The 19,712-nt window shown below is 42.6% G+C and overlaps 1 long non-coding RNA gene across 1 annotated transcript; it reads right to left on the bottom strand.

The window, feature by feature from the left end:
* Nucleotides 1-1,194: 1,194 nt before the first annotated feature.
* Nucleotides 1,195-18,262, bottom strand: LOC136547514 (uncharacterized). The gene is made up of 5 exons (XR_010781583.1): nt 17,932-18,262; nt 15,481-16,170; nt 15,276-15,385; nt 14,762-14,961; nt 1,195-1,319 (listed from the first exon to the last, which is right to left on the bottom strand). It is a non-coding gene; the product is annotated as an uncharacterized lncRNA (long non-coding RNA).
* Between the last annotated feature and the right edge of the window lie 1,450 nt (nt 18,263-19,712).

The following is a 19,712-nucleotide window of genomic DNA, read 5'->3' as shown; positions in this document are numbered from 1 at the left end:
CTCCCATGTAGCCCCAATCTTTGTACTTCAAAGACCTCCACTTGAGTGTATTGGCTCTGAATTGTCAGCACCATGCTATCCACCTCCTCCAACTGCAACCGCTAGTGCCACTACCTCGAGCACATTGGCTAAATCCCTCAGCCCCATGCTATCCACCTCCTCCAACGGCAGCAGCAGCCGCCGCTGCCATCGCCCGCCGTTCTGATGCCACCAAAACCCATCACAACAGTTGTTCATGATTCTCTGGCTTCTTTGACCAAGGACTTCAATAGTCTTTGTGCCTTATCCCTAACTCTATGAGCCCATATAATCTCTTTGTAGAGTTCTAGACAAGTATTCTTAAAAAACCTACCCTCCAGACTAGGCATCGGAGCCAACAATTTTGATAGCTCGTCATCTGAAAACATCTAAAAAAACCTACTTTGGGCCATTAGCTGCATGAAGTTTCTATCAAATGAACAACAAGAAGCTAAGATCACATTTGTAGCGCATTTTGTTTACCTTAAAGTCGTATGTTTATTTAGAGTAACATATTATCTCGATAGAAAACACACATTTTAGAGAGTCCTAGTCATTAAAGTTAGTCTAATACCCCTTAACGAGGTCAACAACAGTTTGCAAGGATTTAGCATGTTTGTTCTCACACAAGTCACATTCATATAGGGCGTGATCCATCTCAATTATGCTACTGTTAACTTGCATACAAGGAGCATTACTTCAGCACTAATAGAAAAATACAAAAAGGGCTAAATATTACATTAAAAACTTTGGTAAGCGAAAATATTAAGGACCCAAACAACACAGACTATTGGAACACTAATAGTAGCTAAGAGGGAGCAATAAAGCAGATCAAGTATGTGAAAGGGATAGGGGCAGGGGTGCTTGACAACAAAGCCATACGTTAAGCACAATTGTCATTCCTTTACCCATCGGGAGGTGGTCCTTCTTAATTAGCTCGGTATAGATTTTTCACAAGATTCTTCACTTCCCAACTTTTGTTTAGGTATAGATTTTTCACAAGATTCTTCACTTCCCGCATCAACTCCATCATAACATCTATAAATAGGCACGAAATCCTCTGAAAAAATCCACAACAGAATTGATGCTTAAAATTCTTCTACATAAACAGGCAAATAGAAAAGCTTACACTAACCAAGCTTGCTTCAATGCATGTTTTAGATAAGCTTTCTAACTGCTAGCTTCTTCTTTGTGAGAATCCAGTTTTTGATCATCCTAGCAATCTGAACACTAATACCAGTATCAAGCTTAATGGCGTTGGCATTTTCCTCAAAAGTTTGAAATTCTCTCAACATGACAACCTGATAGAGAAATGAACAAGGAAGAGCATATGTTAAAGGGTGTAAAGAAAGAAGAAATAATCATTCATACATCATGTCATTTATCGATTATGATTAGCCGACTAAGATCTGCCTTAAATTATTAAGGTATATGCTCCAAATGTAATTAGTAGTAAGTTTATGTGCTAAAGTAAAGTGGTGTGTTTTGGAAATAGACCATAGTTGTGTTCTTTGGTACTAGTACCATGACAGGCTTCAATCATCAATACCTAGGAGCTACTAGTCAAAAACTGATATGTAGCAACATCAATAAATTGATATGTAGCAACATCACTGTAGGTTTCTACTTACGACCATTGACTCTTTAGGGATTTCTTTGCACCTATGGTGACACTTCTAGCAAAATAGTTTAGGCATGTGCATAATGCCATGAGACTACATGCTTTCCAAACAACTCCACAGATTTAAAAAATGTTTTTCAAGTCTGTCTATACCAACCCTTCAATGCAAAACAACAAGATAGTACAGAGATAATAGCGAATTGAACAAGATTGCTGCTCGGTTCAAATAAGAAAGGAGGTTTTGCTATATAATCCCTGGCAATAGAGAGATTCAGAAAGAGGTTAGTTAGAGACAACAAGGGCCAGCAATCTCATTAATATAACAGAGGAACAATTGAAAGCAAATACCTCTATGGCTTTTGGGAAGAAGAGTTGAGTCCCATCATAATAGAAAGCTGAAGTAATTTAGTACTAGGTGGATCATAGGTTCAAACCTCTTGGTAAAAATCCTATGTTTTTCCTACGACCTGTTCAAATGATCACTCCTTTAAAGTTCCTGTGTGTTTTTCAATCCTGTATTTTGCAAGTGCATTACTGTGATATTACTGTTCCCATCAGCTCCAACTTCTTCTGATAAGTTACTGTGTTGCACTATAGGTGAAGTTGTTTTTTATCCCGAAGCACCAAACGAACTATAAAAGGGGTGAAGTAGCCAAGTAGGTGAAAGCTAAAATTTTTAGCCCCTCCTGCTTTGCTACAGTATCGAGCTTAGGTTGTGTGAACTGTACCAAACACAGAAACTGTACGTACTAAACACACTAAGACTGGAGTAGCGTTTTATTGCTCTTTTAATTTTGAGTGCAGGAATCTCATAGGAATTATGTAGAAATTTTACAGAAACTAGTATAAATGCACGTGCGGCATGCACATGGCTGTAAGAATATTTTGTAACCAACTATCTAAGATTTAAAGATTTTTCAGTATTTTTATAGGAAATTTCAATAAGTATAGCTTAAGAATTAAAAAAGAAAGGTCTACCAAACTGACTACAGAACTGAAGGGCAACAACTTAAGATGCAGGAATCATCGAGAGACATGGTTATGATCCATGTATTTTGCACACCCTATGAAATAGGAAGACATGGTTATGATCCATGTATTTTGCACATGATTTCCTCTCTTTTTTTATCCCACAATCCGATAAATATTCAGACTATGAGCGAGATATCAATATAGAAAAATGTGGCAAACCTAATGACAATAACATTAATTACGAGGGGAATGTGGGGATTGCTGGTTCAGGAAAAGATCAACGGGCACCGAATGACACATTTGGGTGGTGACTCCAAAAAAAGATAAACAACGATCGTCCATATTCAGACTCAGTTTATATATACTCCAAGCACTGACCAATCTACACAAGAACCACAGGTCATATTCGAGATGGCTATTCAGACTAAGAAACCGGGGCCTTGTTTACTTTGCAAATTTTTGTTTGAACCCGATGAATAGTACCACTTTCGTCTTATTTGGCAAATATTATCCAATCGTGGACCAACTAGGCTCAAAAGATTCATCTCGTGATTTCCAACTAAACTGTGTAATTAGTTATTTTTTTACCTACATTTAATACTCCATGCAAGCGGCTAAAAATTGATGTGATGGAGAGAGAGTAAAAATACTTGGAATTTGGATGGCATCTAAACAAGGCCCGGGTCAAAATCACAATCAGGAGATTTGCCAATCAGCAGCATGAAACAAGAATCTATATGCAGTAAGCAAATATAATATTAATATTATTGTTACCAAGCTGATGACATTCAGGTAGAAGTATCACATGTTAGATAGACCATATACAACTAGTTTCTTCCCACAATTGTTTCACGATTCCTCCTACGCCTCCTCATCGTCGTCCTCACTGACCTCGATCTCCTCCTCGGCGTAGCCCTTGGCGCAGTACTGCTTGATGATGGCCTCATCCTTGGCGTGGCATGCCTTCATAGTGGCTGCGACTGATGCCGTCATGCTGCGGAGCAGCTCCCTCGTCTCGGGATCCGAGATAGTCTTGTCGATTTCTTCTGGATCACAGGGGAAGGGCTTCAACGGATACACCCGTCGATGTACGCCTGATTCACCCTCACCATCTTCTTTTTCTTCTTCTTGGCCTCCGCCACCATGTTCCTCCCTCGCTCCGGCTCCGGCCACCGCATCAGCGTCCTTCGTCTTGGCCACCGCTGCTGCCGCCATGTTCGCCGCTCCGGCCTCCGCAGCCATGTTCCCCGCTGCCGGAGATCTCGTCGCTACAAGCGGCCCCCAAACCTTGTTATTGGTGCTGCGCCTGCGCCCCAGAAGGAGGCGCGGGGTGTCGCCGTATAAAGCCCCGCAACCCAAGGTCCCTTGTCCACCTCGGACTCAGCATCCGACTTGTCCTGTCCGTAGCGCACCGGCCACCGCTCCTACTGCTTTTTTCGGGAAGGCTATACGTCGCTCGAGTATTTTTTGGGCTCCGCACACTCCATTTGTCATCCGTCGCCCGTCGGATCTGCCCTGTGAACGCAAGCGGTCGTGGGCTCCTGGGGGTCGTGCTCAGGCGTGGCCTGTGCCACTGTGTGTGCGACTGCATGTGCATCTGACCCGGTCCAGGTGCAGCCCTGCAGCGTCATGCACCCCGTCACATCAGCTAGCCCCTATACCCATCTATGCATGCTGGTTTATTCTTTTAGTAGGAGAAGATTATATTTTATTGGAGTATATTTTACTATTTCTGTTTGGACGTAAGTTCTGTATTTAATTGATGTAAATTGACTATTCGTAAATGAGAATGGTCAGAATTACACAAACAATTATGTGATTATTTTTTTGGCTTTTTTTATTTTCTGTATGTTTTATTTGGTTCTCTTTTAAAAAATTTCAATTTGGCCTTCATATAAACAATCTGGTTAATCTTTTTTTGTTTTATTTGGTTTCCCTTTGAAATCTTCCAATTTAGCTTCTATAAAAATAATGTAGTTTTTTTTAATTTTATATGTTCTATGTGTTTGCATTAATTTTGAACATTTGATCTAAATCCTATAGCTATGAGAATCAAGTGTTTTAGGGCATTTAAACACTTGATTATATCACCTTGCCGGATTCGAGTGTTTTTTAAGCCTGTGACACTCGGGTGTCACGCGCTCTTAAAATACTCGAGTACGAAGTAGACATAATTTTTTTATTATTAGATGAGTGCCCGTGCGTTGCAACAGGTGCAACATAAATTGAATAAGATATTTGTTAGCCAAGTCAAAATCAAGAATATATCAATTCAATTTTTCACGTGTATTATATCATGATGATGTCTAGAAACACATTCATTATTGTAATGAATCTGAAATAAAAGCTAGGCTTGGAGCTTGTTGTCTGAAAGTTACGACAAACATCAGCTGCCTCAAAGGCTGAAAATTTATTGTTAAGCATCGAGGTTTACAATATCCTAGCCCGCATGAGGCATGACAACAATTCATTTTTTGGGGAAAAAGTATTTGTTGTCAACACGCAACGCGAAGGACGATGAACGAGATTTAGATCATGATCATGATCATTGCATGGTGATATTCCAATAAATTCCTTTCTCTTCCCATAATTCTCTTTCCGTTTTATTCCATTTTATTTACTTGCCTTCCAGCGTCTCCATGCGGTGATTATTTGCCTGCCGGTGATTCCGTGAGTTTTATTCCATTTTATTTACTTGTCTTCTAATCTCTCCATGCGGTGATTATTTGCCTACCGGATATTGATCGCATGAGTGTTTTGATCCTACCGGATAAATGTTGACAATCCATATGTTTTAGTTGTAGAGATTTTATATGTTCTATCAGTTTGCATTAATTTTGAACATTTGATCTGAATCCTATAGCTATGAGAATCGAGTGTTTTAGGACATTTAAACACTTGATTCTATCACCTAGTCAGATTCGTGTGTTTTTTAAGCCTGTGACACTCAGGTGTCACGCGCTCCTAAAATACTCGAGTACGAAGTAGACATATTTTTTTATTACTAGATGAGTGATCGTGCGTTGCAACGGGTGCATTATAAATTGAATGAGATGTTTGTTAACTAAGTCAAAATCAAGAATATATCAATTCAATTTTTCACGTGTATTATACCATGATAATGTCTAGAAACACATTCATTATCGTAATGAATCTGAAATAAAAGCTAGGCTTGGAGCTTGTTGTCTAAAAGTTACAACAAACATCAGCTGCCTCAAAGGCTGAAAATTTATTGCTAGGCATCGAGGCTTACAATATCCTAGCCCGCATGAGGCATGGCAACAATTCATTTTTTGGGGAAAAAAATATTTATTGTCAACACGCAACGTGAAGGACGACGAACGAGATTTAGATCGCGATCATGATCATTGCATGGTGATATTCCAATAAATTCCTTTCTCTTCCCATAATTCTCTTTCTGTTTTATTCTATTTTATTTACTTGCCTTTCAGTGTCTCCATGCGGTGATTATTTGTCTGCCGGTGATTCCGTGAGTTTTATTCCATTTTATTTACTTGCCTTCCAGTGTCTCCATGCGGTGATTATTTACCTGCCGAATATGGATCACATGAGTGTTTTGATCCTGCTATGTAGATGTTGGCAATCCGTATGTTTTAGTCGTAAAGACAGAGAAGAGATAGAGATAAGAAAAAACCGCTCCTACTGCTACGACCCTGTCGACCACGGACCTATTTGGGCCAATTGGGCTGGACCGACCACATTAGCACAACTCCAACTCGGGCCCGCAACCTGGAGACAATTTCAAGTATTGCACTTCGTTGCTTAGCATGCAGGATTTCACAAGCCCATGGTTCCTCTCACGTCTAAAACATGGAGAGGTGACAACGTATATTATAGTGTAATTAATCATGATATCACTAAATCCGGGTTACTCTCCTGATCCAGTCTGTTTAGACATGACACGGTCACACTTTGATCATTTATTTATTTTATTTTACATTATTATTTATAATTATAAACTTATGACTATTGGATAGTACTCCTGGTTACAAGTCTAACCATAGCAAGTTTGCATTACAATAGCTAAAAATTATTAGCTAAATTATTAGTGAAAGATTGCAAACCTTAAATTTTAATATTAATGTACGTGTGCGCCCAACAAACCAGACCGGTGGGAGCGGTATCATGCAAGACTGGGCTTGTGAAAGGATAAAATACTCGTTTGGGATTTTAAAATATATGATATCTCATAGTTGCTAGAGCATCTTTGATGGTCTCTTTTTAAAACTCACTCTCTAAATCCACGTCAGAGCAACTTCAAGAAACTTGGTAAAATTAGATGCTAAATTATGAGATTTAGCCATTATGTAAAATAGAAAGTCTATTAGAGTTTTACAACAGCTTAGCTAAATTAGAAAACACAGATAACAAGCTGGACTCGCTAGGGAAATATGGCCAGCGAGAATGGTGGGATAGTCAGCTGGGAAAAATAAAAAACATTATAGATAAGTTGTTGGAATGCTTTTTTTGAAGCACAATAAGTGCGTTCGGCTGGTATAGTTCCAGCTTGTTTCAGTTTGTTTCAGCTTATTCTCTCTCATAGAATACTATTCAATCATCCAAAAAAAATCCAAAAAACACTGTGCACCGGACCATCCGAACGGCTGAATAGCTATAAATGGCTTCACGAATATATTTACTCAGTCTATTGGAGTTGCTCTCGTTTGAATAAAAATCGGTTCCTATATATCTTTCCACCCTCAAAAAGCTTAGTTATATCTTGTGCGTATACCTTAAAGAGCCAGACATGTTTTCTATCTTTAGCTAATGATAAACCAGGAATAGAGGATGAAAACATATTTGTGGGGTATGGCCCCCAAGACATGGGCCGCACCATTAGAGGTGGCCCGGGCCACAAGATCAAGGCGTGCACAACACTGCTCGGCGTGCACCGCAAGACATTGTATAGTACCAAATAGGATACTTTATTTGTAACAATGTCCCTCCAGACTATATAAGGAGAGGCAGGGTCCCCTAGCGGACAAGATACATAGATGATCCATCTAGATCTATCTACTACATCTCAATATAATACACCAAAGACACAGGACGTAGGGTATTACGTCGATCAGACGGCCCGAACCTGTCTAAATCGTTGTCTCTGCGCCTTGTGTCACCATCTAGTTCCTGATTACGTGCATCCCCACCGACAAATCTACCATCGTGGGATGCCCCTCGGTAGACTGCCGAGCATCTTTTGTCGACAGTTGGCGCGCCAGGTAGGGGTGTGCGCTAGATCCATGGCGAGCCAGATGGACCTCAAATCAACAGCGCGTTCTCATCGTCAATCTCGTGGAGATCCATGCCGGTCTACGACGACAATTCATCGCTGGCTACACCAGCCCCCGCGACAGCAGATCCGATCTCGGAACCACCTCCGAGGTCACCTTCATCAATAACTCGCCGCCCGCTTTCTTGCTACCAGAGGAGGCAATTCAACAACGACGATCTGATCGTATCCATCGATCGGGTCGGTCTGAAGTTCGCCGATTGCCTTTTCGTCGCCGAATCAGCCCTGGACACTTTGGTTCAGCACCGACCACCCTCCGATCCAGATCTATCGAAGGCTGCTCGGAAAACTCTAGGAGTTGCGGCTCTGCCCTTCGGGTTCACCAACGTCGTCGTCGCTTATCAACATGCTCAGAGGGGCAGATTTGCCGACTAGGTTAAAGACGTCCATCCTCTCACCGACCCGATAGCGTCGTACGCCGCCGACCAGACTTTCTGTCTAAAGCTAAGTCACGCTTTAATATTTTCCTAAATATTCTCCAATCTTCGTATATCGCCATGATGTTTCTCCGAACTGTTTTCTCCATATTTGCTCTCCAAACGATTTTTTGAACCCTCGAACAGTCACGTTGATGCTCGGACGCCTCCAGAGACGGCCCTATCTCCGTCTCCTCCCTGCACGTGCTTCGGGCTCCGCGCTCTGCGTTATGGGTGGTCGGCAGCGGCTCCTTGGTCACACATGTTCCTCCTACACGTGCACGAGCTCCGCGCTCTGCGTTATGGTTAACGGGCTAGCTAGGGCTGGAGACTCAGCTACACACTAACTATTCGAGCGGTTTATATTAAACATAAATATATTTTCACGCAAACTGATCGCCGAGCTGCATACGCTATTTCATCGCCATTGCTGATTTTTCTCCGGAGTTCATATATTTTTATATCATATACTACCCGTTCTACATATTTGTTTTGCAGGATCATCGTCCAGGTGATCAGATCACCTGGTGCTCAGACTTCTCCACCGATCAACTGGTTGGACCGCTAGGTTCATCGACTTCGTCGCTGACCAGTTGATCAGACTGTTCGTCGGTCGCTTCTACTCAATGCTCACTTCATCGCCGACCAGTTGATCGGACTGTTCGTCGCTCGTGCTTTATCGCAAGCTACACCGGTTACTCCTTAGTGCTCGGTTTCTTCGTGCTCGAGGAGTAAGTGGGCACACTTCACAGCACGGACGTCGCCAGCTACGCTGGGGACTCCTCGGTGCTCGGACATCGCCAGCGATGCCGGGGACTCCTTGCTCCTCGGTGCTCGGTCACCACCATCATCGCCAGCGACGCCGGGGACTCCTCGCTCCTCAGTGCTCGGTCATCGCCAGCGACGCCAGGGACTCCTCGCTCATCGGTGCTCGATCATCACCAGCAACGCCAGGGACTCATCGCTCCTCGGTGCTCGGTCATCGCCATCATCCCTAGTGGCGCCGGGGACCCCTCGCTCCTCGGCGCTCGGTCATCGCCATTGACGCCGAGGACTCCTTGCTCCTCGGTGCTCGGGAATCACCGGCGACGCTGAGGACTCCTCGCTCCTCGGTGCTCGGTCACCGCCGTCATCGCCAGCGACGCCGGGGACTCCTCGATGCTCGGTCATCACAAGCGACGCCGGGGACTCCTCGCTCCTCGGTGCTCGGTCATCGCCAGCGACGCCGGGAACTCCTCGCTCCTCGGTGCTCGGTCATCGCCAGCGACGTCGGGGACTCCTCGCTCCTCGGTCATCGCCAGCGACACCGGGGACTCCTCGCTCCTCGGTGCTCGGTCTTCGCCAGCGACGTCGGGAACTCCCTGGGTGGTCGGACATCGCCGGTTACGCCGGGGACTCCTCGGTGCTCGGATCTTGCTACGTCTTATCGGTGTGCTATTAAGCTGCTCCATGCTGTTCGGATCAGGGTGCTGATCTTGGGCAGTGCGTCTGGGGTCTTGATACGCGCATGTCAGACGACGTCGGCAAGCTTTCAGACTTCTTTGACCCTGCTACAAGATTCATTCTTCATCTTCCAACAGGCTCGGGGACTAAGTGGGCACACTTCACCTTGCGGTGAATGTGCTTGTTCTCATCTCGAGGCTACGCCCGGGGACTGGCTGCCTGCTCGGCTGGTCTTCTACTTTATGACCCTGGCACCACGTGACTACGTCACCTACTGTCAGGCTCGGGGACTAGCTGTGGGGGTATGGCCCCCAAGACATGGGCCGCACCATCAGAGGTGGCCCGGCCCATAAGATCAAGGCGTGCACGGCGCTGCTCGGCGTGCATCACAAGACATTGTATAGTACCAAATATGATACTTTACTTGTAACCATGTCCCTCCAGACTATATAAGGAGAGGCAGGGGTCCCCTAGCGGACAAGATACATAGACGATCCATCTAGATCTATCTACTACATCTCAATACAATACACCAAAGACACAAAACGTAGGGTATTACGTCGATCAGACTGCTCGAACCTGTCTAAATCGTTGTCTCTGCGTCTTGTGTCACCATCTGGTTCCTGATTACGTGCATCCCCACCAACAAATCTACCATTGTGGGATGCCCCTCGGTGGACTGCCGAGCATCTTTTATCGACAATATTATATATATATATATATATATATATATATATAGAGAGAGAGAGAGAGAGAGAGAACTATTACCCTGTAGTTGGCTACAAAATAACTTATTCTGTAGCTACTTTGAGTTATGATAATTACTATGTTAATTTACGAGATTATAGTAACTCCTTACTAAGTGTTTTGCTATAATGTTATGGTAAATATCCCCATACGTTATAGTAACCCAACTATCGTAAATATGTATTGATATTATCGTAAATTAGTATATAAAATTATCGTAAATGAAGGAGGCTACAAAATAACTTATTTTGTAGCTGGCTACTGAATATACATACATACATAAAGAGTATAAAGAGTCTCATGGAGGACTTTTAAAAAAAAAACTCTACCCCTCGTTATTACTAAAGAATATAAAGAGTCTGATGGAGTTTCTCTCAGAGTTATATCTCGCACCGTGTTGCCGGTCGTTCCAACATTCTTATCGTCTCAAGCCATCCTTGTCAAAAAGTTGGTTGTTCCCTCCATTCTTTTTCAGGAAAGTTATCCTTTACCTGAGTAATCTGTTTACATTCATCACAAATTCTGGTCTGTCCGATTTGATTTTGCCCCCATCATGATGTCCTATAGGGTGTCCAGTTTATTTTAAAATTTTGCTCAATGGGAACACGTGCGCTGGGTACATGGTGTTTGGTAGCTAGACCCTTTGGTCATTGGGATGGTTGTTGCTTCGTTCGTTCGTGAACTGCCTATCAATTACCCGCCTAGTACTAGTACTACATATTATTATATGGACTATCAATTAATTTTTTCTATTTACACTAGAGTTCAACTATACTTATAGTCCTTAACCAGGTGTAATTGATATATATTATGGATGTATGTAAATACTAATTGGAAAATTTTATTAGGCACATGTGTGTCTCATAGTTTTATTGCATTGTATTTACTTTGATTTGTTTGTATGATCCGATGTCGTCATATTATTTGTTTCATGCAATGCTCTCATATTGTTTTTGGTATTTGCAATCCATAGAAAATTTCTGTTTTTTTGTATTTTCTTTATTTTATTTGACATGTTTGGTTCATGCAATGGCCCTAGAAAGTTTTTGGTTTTTGCATTCCATAGAAAATTTTAGTTTTCTATAGTTTATTAATTCTTTTTATTTTCTTGGTTCTTGGAATGGCCTGAGAATTTTGTTTTATAGTTTTTTTCGTTTGTTTTGTTCTGTATGATTACTTGGATGACCATTATGCTTCAATTAATTAAATTTCCCTTTTTGTGTTTTTTTGTTTTTCTGGTATGTAAAGGTGGAGATGTAGGTCGAGGCAGAGGTGGAGGCGGAGGCGCAGTCATTTTTGGCGTCAATTTGGTTTCATTGATGAGTATTTCATTCGGTTTTTTTTATTATATGTTGTGCATCTAGCTGCTATTGTTCTGATTTTGTGTTGTTGTCGTCGTTTTTCTTCTTCTTGTGTTGCTATTTGTGTTGTGGAGATGTTCAGGCAGAGGACAAAACGGGGGTGGTTGCTGATGGTCTTTCTGTGTCATCAGTGAATTTTCAGAATCTGAGGTACTCTTCTACTCCTAAATCATCCCAATTGTCGTCTCTCTTACATAGTATATCCTTTACATTTAGTTTGAATCCTTGCATGTTCTGAAATATTGGCTTCCTGCCTTTAGGTATTCTTTAAAGTTTTGCTTTCTATCCTTTTTGCTCCTTATATAGTTTTAGATCTAGTTGTGTTTCAATCATTAGTCATTTCTTGTATAGTTGTGTCCAACTACTTGTATCTCACTAATTGGCAAGGTGTAAAGGTTGTTTGAAGTTTATTTTTCCTGTATTAATTCATGTTTTGTTCTATTTATTTGAAATGTCATTCAGGTTTTTTTCGATTTGTAGCTTTGATTTTTTTATGTGTTTGTTCCTTGTCATCTTGCTTTCTTCTTGGTAAATTTACTTTCTTATGGACTATGAATTAATTTTTTCATTTACACTAGAGTTGCACTATACTTATACTGCTTAATCAGGTGTAATTGCTATGTATTATTGTCTTATTGATGTAGGTACCCTACTACTAAGTAAAAAATTAGAAAATTAGTAGTTGATTTGTTTGATTCATTCATAGAACATTTATGTTTTTTTGTTCTTAGTTGTTTTTTTGTATTATCTATTCTTGTTATTTTGACTATTTAATTTACAAGGTTTTTTGTATTTATAATTTAGCAAATTCTTGTTGTTTTTAATCATGCATGAAGGTGTTCCGAGGGAATTCAAAATTCATGTGATTTCAACTCCTATTTCACTTGAATTCTGGTTATAGTTAGTTTTAAGTGATTTGACCTTTAGGATTACTCATGTGACCATAGGGCCTCGATCACTCAGATTTTGTTTTGGTTCCATTTATGTGATTGTGATGAGAGAGGGTCAAATCACCCAAGTTCCAAATAGACATATCCTTCTTCTTTTTTCTATAACGCGCATATGCATATTATATTAAGATGTAGAATTTAAACTCTTTGGTAAATACTTTAGCTATTAATTTTTATTATTATAATACAAACTTAATACCGTTGGATGTGTAATTAAATGTACTAACAATATAGTATAAAATAAATAAATTATCAAAATCTAAGATTTGAGAGACGGTGTCATTATTAATTTGCGCATTTATAAAATAAAATGGAGGAAGGGTGGGCCTGGTGCAAGCGGTAGAGTCTTACCGCCTGTGACCAGAGAGTGAGCATCGAGGGAGATATAGAGGTGCCAACAGGAGCTCATCGTGCTGAACGCCAGTTCACGATCGAAGCCCGAAACAAGATCGACGGTGCGTTCTAACAAAGTTAGGGCAATTTCTGTGACGCCACGACAACTCCGACTCATCCGTAGACTTCACCATGCTAAAGTACTCACTTAGAGGCAACTAACACTACGAAATCATGGAGCTAGTGCTTAAGTGTTTTAGCTAGAATTCAATTGCTAAAATATCATTGTCTACAATCCTTTTCGGATTTAGAAAAGGGCAAGGGTTCAGTTAGAATTAAACAACGACTAACACTTTTATCACAATTTTTAAGAGGCCTAAACCCTATCAATTACAACCAACAAGTATTTCACGCAATAGTCCAAACTTCATACTAACCCATAGGAGCAAAATTCTTAGGCACTATTTAACTATTTTGCTCAATATAATTCGCCAAAAAATGATACTTTAACTACAATTTCAACTTCTTGCCGATTCAACGAAAAGTTCCATTTAAATTTCGGATTCAATTTTTGAGCTCCCAAAAACACTAGTTAACAATATTCACTTCCCAAAATTAAAGTTGCATTCTCATCTTCACTATTTGCTCATCATCTTTACATAAGCGCCATACACAAGCCATATTTTATTTTTGTTTACATAAATTATTTTCCGTACCAAACCATTAAAACAACTTATTTTATTCTTTTTGTTAGGATTTTCATTTCACATGTGTTTTAAAATCTTGAAACTCAAAAACTTATTTTTGCTAGATTCTCCAAGGCCTTAACCTAGGTGCTAAGCAAGCTCGTAACACCCGAGGTGTTACATCCATCTCCCCTGCTAGCCACAAGGACAGAGCAGCATAAACCTTTTAGACCCAAATATCCTAGTATTTGTGATGGATCAGACCTGACAAGAAATTAGCAGACAAGCAGTCTATAAACCATTTAGTTAGTCGTGAGAAAATGTCAAAGTTCACACATTTTTGCCAACTGAAATGCTAGATGTATTTATCCTTTCACAAGTTTCAGATAGATTTCCATAGATATTTGATAGTTACACATATACACCACAATAAAGTGTGCACCAATTATGCTTTCAACAAAAAAAAGAGATTCTCTCTTTTCCAAAGTAAATTAAAGTGTGTGCAGCCAAGATCAATGCTCAATCATCAGTTAATGCATGAGCCTATAGCCCAACACTCTGCAATAACATGTCCTAGGAAAAAAAATAATTTCATCGAACAATGGCTCGACATTCAATTCAATTTGTTTAAAGACAGGTCAGATTGAGAAAAGATATAGCCGATGGAAAAAAAAAACTTTAGACGCAATAGAGAAAACTGAGTTTTGATCTTCTTGACACCGACTGTTTTCATATTCACTTCTTAGGTGAGCATGTCTAATTTTGTAGTGTATTTCAGTTTAAGTTTTTGTGATCCTATATGGAACAGAGGTGTATGTGGTCATTGCCGTGAACGCATTTCAGTAATGGATCACAGTGAACATTCAAAGCAAAGTGATAAAAAACAAGTGCTTACATAGTTACCTGATAGAAGTCGAGTAGTGTGGTGATAGCAAACCGCAGGTGAGGAACTGATCTAGGTGACCTTACCTTCAATAATATGCCACTAAAATGATGAAGAAGATAGATGGGGAGAAAAAAAATAAATCGACCAGTCCAGCCTTCTCATGGCTAGACGTGATGATGTCACCAATTTCGGCATCTAGTCCAATAAGCTCTCCGCACTGCAGAAAACTGAGCTAGATCAATTGTGTATACCCAGACCACCTAGGTTCAAATCCTCATCGAGGCGAATTTGGGTGCCTATTTTCTTCTTAATCTTAATAAAATACCACCTAGTTCCTCCTAGGTTGGCACATGTAAACATTTGTAGATGAACCAGATTTCCAAGGATGAAAACATAGTTTAGACATCATACAACGTAAAAAGAATTTCATGCTGCTTGAATCTGACAGTCTACTACTGTCAGCATGCATAATTTGCACACTGGATTGAACATTCCTTATTGAAGAAACTATGTTCTGACTTATGAGCTGACCTTTGTTCGAAAGAGACGCACGAAGAGTTAGCATCTAGACTTCGTCCATTTCTCACAAGCCAAAAGCACTAATTGAAAGCATGGCCTTCTGAAGCAAAAAATAACATGTACTGAAAAGCACAGTAGTTAATTGATCACACATTCAGTTTCAAAAGAGATATGGATAAGTGCTTGTATGCACATAGAGAAGAGGTAACTTCCTTACCTGATCTGCATTACACAAGATCATTAACGCACCATGCACCATCAACACGCAACAAGAACTCCCCTTCTACGTTCTTTACATGAGAAAGACGATCACACTATCTCTCTACTCTGCACTCTTCTGTTCCAAGCTTTTCGGCTCCCAGCAGCGGCCGCTCCCATGCCCCTGGTCTTGTCTTGTGCAAGTGAGGGCAGCAGCAGCTAGTGCTTGTCCACACCACGTGAAAAGGGAATAAGAAGAAATAAAAAAAATCTGAATCTCATGAGGCTTGACATTCATATTCAATTAATTCCAGTGAGGCATTTTCTCGAGCACTTGGTGTGCAGCCAATATTTGCAGATCTATTTGTTTCAGGGAAAGAAATCAGGGGACAGTATTCAACAGGTCCAATTGAAAAAAAAAATCCAATTCCAAAAAAAAAAAAGAGTGGAGGTTAGTGTGCCTTACTCCTGCTGCACATCAATTAAGAAGATTTGGTGCACTACGTAGGAAACTCTATTCAATTGTCCATCCATCCTCTTCTTTGAGGATATGGCAGAGCTTTTCATAGAAGGGAGATATTCTGAAGCAAGTCAGAGTAAGGAAGATGTACCTCTTAGGCAGCTGCATTGTGCTCGTAGCGCTTTGGACCAAATGCTGCACGTCACGGCCATGGGGACAGGGTCACCGCCAACGCCGGCGTTCCTTCTCCTAGATTATGTTGTGGCATGTACAATATAAGGTCAAATAGGTTCTTTTCAGTGAAGAGCAGTAGGTTATCATCCACATTTTTCATGTGTGTAGGTATTAGGTGATACTTCCAGATTGTAACGAGTTGTTCTTTGATTTGAAAAATGTAAGAAATAGTGTTAGGGACCTCGATATAATGGATCTCACAATTTGAAATCACAGTACAATCTGGAAACTCTAAGAGTCGAGAAGGGAAAAAAGAAGATGCATCCATGAATGAAGAGTGCAATGGATCCTAAAATATTCCCCACTGATCAAATAAATGAACACCGAATCTGCCTTAAAATAGACATTTTTTCAAACACCTAAACTACGAGAAGTGGTAGGGTCGTAGCTTAGAACAACTAATAAGCACTTCTCCCTTAAAAATCAACGATAAACACAATCCCAATCTCATTTTCCATATTCTCGCATCCATAATAATCAACACAAATATCAATCTCTGGCACAGCACAGGAGCACAGGTTGGCAGATCCGAACAATCAAAAGACAGAGGCAGGAGTGAGAGGATCGAGCTCACCGGGGGCATGCCGGTTGCTCGTTATCATTTATGTAGTAGTAGTAGTGATAATCTGCTCAATAGCTTGTGTCTTGATCCGTGTGGCATGTTAGATCTGTGTGATTATTGAATCATTGATCTTCAACTGTACAGGTGCTTCCATGTTGGAGTGTTCCTTGTATTTGCAACTTGTTTGATATCAGAAACTTGTTTTCCTAATTTGTTTCTCTATTTGTATAGAAAAAGCTAATTGCAGCAAAATTTTGTATAAAAAATGTCTTACATTAGAGCATACATAATCAGTGTTTCAGATTTAATTTGATGTCTGATTCGGATCTAGATTTATTTTGTACTCATGCATGTTGTTCTATGTGATTTTTCCTTTTGTTCGTTGAAGTTGCTAACTCCTCTTCTACTATGTAGGTTGTCACTGGCTGTCCCACTGTTCATCAAGCCCGAGTACTGAGAATGATGGCGTACGAGTAATGGAAGTAACGGTCATGGGCACGCACAACACGAGAGTGGGGCTACGATTTTTTTCTCTAGTTTGTTTATATGTGATGCCGATACATTGAATCGGATAATTTAAGTGGATATTTTATAATGTATTTTTGAATGGTTGATTAAATATATTATGTGGGCTTCTACTCTGTACGGCTTACATGGGCTGCTTTGATCTATTATGTTTAGGCTGTTTTGATGGGTTGTACGAAATTAAGATTCTGGTTGCATGGCCTATTATGCTGATGGGCTGAAGAAAATTTGCACCGGCTGGCATTAAAATTGGGTCGCAAAAAAATTCTTGTGGGCTACGAAGTGGGCCGAAAATAAAATTTGAGAAAGCTAAACAGGCTGAAAGACTACAAAAAATGGGCTACTATGTAAAAAACAGGCCAAACAATATTTTGGGTCTGTTATAAGTCTGCAAACCACGTGGGCCTTAACAAGCCATATTTTAATTTTATGACATTTATTGATCTGCCAATTCAGTGCCACGTCATATGCGTACATGGCATGAGGCAAGGTTTTGTGACAATACACTAATGTCAAAACTTGTGACGTTAGATATATAAACGTCACATAATAAATTTGTGACGGTGGCTTTTTGACGTTTGGATGTTCGTCAACTGGATGTCACAAATCTTAAATTATGACGTAAATTCCATATATTATGACATATCAGAATTTCAAAAAGCCACACATTTCTTGTAGTGGCAGGGCACCTGACTCCGATGAGAACCAGCTCCAGCGTCCAGCGGAGGAGCACCACCTGATCGTGATGCAGGCTCGCCAACGTCGTCGTTGCCGCTCCGCCTCCGCAGTTGGGAAGCCGCTCTACCTCCGCCGTCTCCTCCACTCGGACGCCACTCCGCCTCCGGGCTGCCACCGCTGGGATGCCGATCTGCCTCGCCCGCTGGGACGTAGATCTGCCTCTTTCTTCGCGCACGGGAGTCTGCGGTTGTGTGGGCGAGAGGGAAGGAGGCCCCGGGGAGAGCTAGGTGTCATGCGCGGGCCGCGGGGGCGAGGTCGGCATCGTGCGGGGGCAGCGGTTCCACGTCGGTAAGGGAGAGGGGGCGATAGAGGGAGCCGCCAGGCGGGGGATTAGCGCGGAGGGGGGCGATTAGTTTAGCGGTGACGATGACATTTGGCTCTTTTTAGTAGTAGAGATGTACCCATCAATAGATACATTTTTTTTAATCTTAGTGGTAGAGGGCGACGAACAAGATGCCACCAAAGTTTTAACTGAAACTCGAAGGTTTTTACACCTGGTACGTCGTGATTTTGACCTGAAATTAAAAAACGGGACCAAGATGCCATGGACTAAATCTCTTCAACGTTCAGTGCAGGCTACACCACACCGGCCGCCGATCGCTTGTACTCCTCCAGCTTCTCCTCAGGGGATCTCGCCGCCGTGTCGTCTGACCTAGCTGTGTCCTTGGCATTCTCTGCCGCCGACTCCGTCCCCTTGGCAGCCGGGGCGCCGTGGTCCTTGGACTCGGCGAGCGGACTCTCCGCGGTGGCGTCGTCCCTGCTGGCGACGCCGAGCGTGCAGCAAACGGCGCTCACCAGTGACCTCGCGCCCTGCTGCACGGTCTCCAGGATCCCGCCGCGGTGGACCTCCACGTGCTGGGGCTGCGGCTGGCCCTCCTCGTGCGCGGCCCCGGCGACGCCGCCGACCACGCGCGCGCTCTCGGTGCGCTCGTGCGTGATCTCGCGCGCGGCCTGGGTGCGTGCGCCATCTGCTCGCCCGCGCGCTGCGCCTCCGCCCCACTCGCTGCCGCTCGCTGCTCCTGCCTCGACGTCGACATGGCTGCGCCGCGCTCACTGGCTGCTCTGCTTGCACCCGACTTGCGGCGATAATCCGTGAACACGATCTAAGAAGGGATTTCTGTTTCTTATGGAGGTTCTGCTCAAGCTCAACTCGTCTCCGATAGACACGTACGTGATCCTCAGACAAGGACACGTACGTAGATGTGCAGATAATGGTACACGCACTGGGGGACACGTACGTACGTACACCTGTGACTTGCCACGACACGTGCACCCGGTCACCAAGCGACCCCCAGCTCCGTCTGATGGAAGTAACACCCGGTGGGGCCGTCGTGGGGGAGCAGCGCGAGCTGGACGGCTCCCCTGGCGCCCTCCTCCGGCGTCATGACGCCCGTGTTCCAGTTGATCTTCGTCCTGACGAAGCCCGGGTGCACGCAGTTGACGCGCATCTCCGGCAGCCGCCTCGCCAGGATCCGGGTGTAGAGGTTCACAGCCATCTTGGACACGCTGTACGCCAGCAGCATCGTCGGCCACCCCTCCTCTTCCAGCCGCCCGCGACTCAGGGCCTCCAGGAACTCGTCCAGCATGGCTTTGATTCGCTGTTCGTGCCAGGCGCCGGCGTCGCGCAGCTCCTCCCGCAGCTTCTCGTTCGGCATCCTCTGGTGTCAGTGTGAGTTCGTTCGTTGTCGTTGTGCACACAACACAACATTAGCTTAGCTAGTAATAGCATGTT

This window comes from Miscanthus floridulus, chromosome 3 (assembly GCF_019320115.1).
Source record: "Miscanthus floridulus cultivar M001 chromosome 3, ASM1932011v1, whole genome shotgun sequence".
NCBI lineage: Eukaryota > Viridiplantae > Streptophyta > Magnoliopsida > Poales > Poaceae > Miscanthus > Miscanthus floridulus.
The sequence above is the reverse complement of the archived record's forward strand: the minus strand, read 5'-3'. Positions and strand labels throughout refer to the sequence as shown.